The following is a 4,147-nucleotide window of genomic DNA, read 5'->3' on the forward strand; positions in this document are numbered from 1 at the left end:
TATTTCCTGTTCAGGGCTCACTACTCACGCTATCTCCTGTCTCTATCAGCATCTACAGATGGTGATTGAATTTAATGGACATCTTTCAGCAAATCCATGCAAGCAAGGGAAAAAGCCATGTGCCCCTGTGAGAGCTCATTAAGCACACGTGGTGAGGTGCGCACTGCCTGCTTGGCACAGCACTGCTCATTTCCAAAGTAGAAGTGTCCATCGGACCTCCAGGGATACACAGTCCCGTCATCAGAGAGCCAGGATGTCAGCAAACCCTGTCTGTGCAGAGGGGTCCCTCCTCTATTCCATTCTGCAACGGTTATCCTATGCCCTAATACCATTGCCCCAGAGCCTGCATGCCACCTTCCCTTTCTTTTCAGTACACACAGGGGTTGTTTTTCTCACAGCCTGTGTTTCCTCCCTTCCACCACCACGGCAGTAACCAGCTCATGCTGTGGGGAGCCCTTCTGGGATGAAGCACTGACCATGCATCAGCATCGAGGATTAGTTTGCTTTCACTTTGATTTAACACTAAAGTAATTTTCTGTGACCAAATGGCTGATGCCTCCCCGCCCTCAAGGACATGATTATACCCCTTCGAGCCCCAGCATATGAATTTCACAACAGTCAAAAGACAATGTAAAGGAGAACAGTAATCCAGTATAACAGCACTTGTTTTATAATAAAGTGTACTACAGAGCTACAGTGCAGCTGTTTCATCTAATCTGAAGCATGTGCAGTCCATATTAATAGTTAATTTAGCCCGCTGTTAAATCACAGCAACCTTAACAACAACGAAAAGGCGTGACCTGTCTTTCCTGGAGGAGCCTAGTCACATTCCTCTCCAAGTGCTCCATGTGACAGAGCAGAGCTACAATTAAAGCACAATAATTTGCTTGTTATTCAAGTCAGGCATTAGTTCTAGTAATGGGGTGCTTGGTGGAGAGATGGATTTCCTTGTTAGGAGCTAAGCACAGGATTAGCTGAATTCTCCATGGAGAAATCTTGATTTGTTCAAGGTCTTTCATGTTTTCTACAGAGAAGGGATTATGTCTACTTAAAGAGGGGGCTTGCTTAAAAAGCTACAAAGTATAAGAAAAGGATTTAGGGCAGTCGGGCCTGTGGTTAAGTAGCTGAGGGGTAGAGGGAGTTTTAGAGCAGAGGATTATTTAAAGCCATAAAGTTCAAAAAATAATTGGTTTAGCACTACTGGGTCAATGCAGGGTAACATGCTGGAAAGGCAGTTAAGCATAAGCTAATATTCATTTTACTTTGGCTAATTATTGCAAGGATTCAGAGTAGAGGGTGAAAGAAGAAATGTTCTAGCTCTTTCCTTTGGGGTTCAACTATACGGCACATTTCTGTGCTCCTCTGCTTTTCTATATATATCTGTTGTGACATATATTACCCGCCCAGTGCAAGAATTGCAAAGGGCTCTTTTTAAAGCTCTGACATTGTTCGCTTAATGAGGCCATGAAGTAGACCATTAAAAGCCTTTCACAAGAGTTGTGGAAATCACAGTCCTCCTGCAGCCTTCTATCTCACAGGCAGCTCTTTCTCCCCCCTCCTTCTCTCAGGGCACCGGCAGTATCATTAGTTGAGCTTGACTCCAAGCGGGCTCCTGTCATCATTAGCGGCTGTGACATGTTCACGCAGAGCTGTCCTCTCGCCTTGGGTCTTGGGGACATAGCCACTGCACAGCGCACTGGGCAACCCGAAACCCTGCAGGATCGGGCGGTGTGAGGGATGGAGTCTCCTTGGCACGGAGAACCCCTTAGTGAGGAGGGAAGGGAGGCACACTGCGTATCACCCCATACCAGCACCTTGGTTAATGGGCAGCATGTGGGAACAACTGAAGCAAATTGTCCCACAGCAGCAGGAGAGTGCAGTAGGGTGAGCAGCGTATTCTCCAAGACACACAGGCCAAGTCTGATGGATTAAGAGGCTCAGGGAGTACAGAGGAGATAGATACTTCCCCTAGGTGGAACAGCAGGACAAACTGTTGCTATCTGTGCACAGCACGCATAAAGGAGGGGACTGCCTGAAACAGCTGTTTAAAGTTGCTCAGGCCAGACAAGCAGCTCAGCAGCCAGAGAGCATGGTGAGGGGAAAGGTTTCATGAGTAAATTACTGAGAAGTGTTCAGCACGTTTGGTGGAAGCTAACAGAGAGAAATAAGCATTCACGAGGGTAGTGGGAAAAGTACTGCCTGGGCAGAAATGCTCAGCATATATTGAACAGGAGGGAGTAGGGATAGGCGGCAATGCAGTTTTTTTGGTCTTACAAAGAGGCAATAAGAAGCAAAGTTTGACTTTGGATGTCGTAGAAAAGACTTGTTCTTCCCTTATGTGACACTAACATCTATGTGTTCCCTTTCACTATGTTGTGTTCAACCCATCACCCCAAAAATACTGACAAATTGGGAATTTTATGTCGGAGCACAAAAATATTAGGTGTCTTAACAGTGGATAATAAGGCCAGGTTACAGAAGATAATTCTGCATGACAGCTTGCCTAGGAGACAATGCAGTTCATGGTGGGGAGACATAATAGGAGGTGTCTAACGGTTGAAAGGTGTAAAAACAAAGGCAATAAAAGGATTTACCAAAAGCAGTGCATGAGTTATAATGATATGTGGAACATAAACAAAAAGCTATGCATACCAGATGTCAGAAAATATACTTACTAGTGTAGCAGTCTCCCAAACTGAAACAGCAATCTGATTTATGCTAGAAAATTATGACTTGTTTAAATGTAACACTAAGATAAATTCGTTAGAGAAGTTACAGGGGTGGGAGAAAGGAGTAAGTCTTTCTGTCTAATACACAAAGAAAGAGCCCAGATGTGTGGGAACCCTGATAAGGTAGGCAAGTTACTCTGTTGAAATACATACTGTGCTGATTGCTGAAGATCCAAACAAGACCTAAGATCCTTTAATGTTTTCATCCTTACAAGGACAAATGAAAGTTCTGCAAGGTAAGATGGCATGCTTGCAGGTCTCAGACTGATACGGAAACCTAGAGCTAAATTCCCAAGTTCTGGCATTTCTATGCTCATAATTGCAAGCCTGATTACCTCAAGTCATGAACAGAGTAGTATACTTACCAATGAAGTTAATGGTTGTTTACCTTTACTGAACTCTCATTGCAGAAATACCTGCAGTTAGCTGGAGATTCTTCATCCTCTGCCATGACAAACAGCCTTGGATCTTCAGAGATTTTTCCACTGTGTGATTTCATTTCCCAAATCTAGTAAATGAGAGAGCTGTCTTATAACAACCCAGGTAATATTCCTGACTCTAGCATAGGTTACTTATGTCAGACTTTGGAAAAACTGTTGCTCCTCATTCTGTCTTGACCTTCTTCCCCTTGAAGCTGAAATATCAACATTTGCAAACATCATACCATGAAGGGAAACTAATTTATTCCTTTTTTTTTTTTCTTCTTTTTTTTTTTTTTTCAAAGTGCTTTGGATGAAAAGCACTATAAAATTCAAAATATTGTTTTTGTCTTGCAAGATTCATGCTTCTGAATAGGTGAAAAGGTTCCTCTGAATAAAAGCTGATGATTTATCTACCTTTTAGTGGCTTCCTTTGTTCCCTGAAGCTGCATATTTAAACTTTGCTAGGCAGGAATTTATTACAGATACAAGAGAATAGAATAGTCTTTTTAAAACTCAATGGTTCTGCTCACGCCAAAGTTCTGGGATGATGTAAAATTTAATCTGCTGTCATTATAGACATTAGCTTTTTCCATTTCAAGAGTTTTTTCGATTGAAAATGAAAAGTACTAACTACAGTTGAAGTCATTAAGACTGAAGTAACAGTATCAAGCCCCCATTTATTACCTTTTTCCAGAGCAGAATAGTTTGTGAGCATCTGATGACCGTCTTTAAATTCCCACTTTGCTACTCTAACACAATAATTTGCCATCTCTGCCTTCTAGCATCACACATGGCAACTCTTCTGCATGAATACCCGGCAGTGATATGAGAGATGCCTGTGAGTTGTCACTGCTGGCACGACAAAAAAGCATTTGGCTGAGTCATAACTCCCAGTTCTCAAACCAGGCATCCATTTTTCAAATCCTGATTCCTGTTCAGAACTGGAAGAAACTGCATAAGAGATCGCAATCAAGCAAAAACATCCAGGCTGGTAAT

Source organism: Excalfactoria chinensis, chromosome Z (assembly GCF_039878825.1).
Source record: "Excalfactoria chinensis isolate bCotChi1 chromosome Z, bCotChi1.hap2, whole genome shotgun sequence".
Classification (NCBI taxonomy): domain Eukaryota; kingdom Metazoa; phylum Chordata; class Aves; order Galliformes; family Phasianidae; genus Excalfactoria; species Excalfactoria chinensis.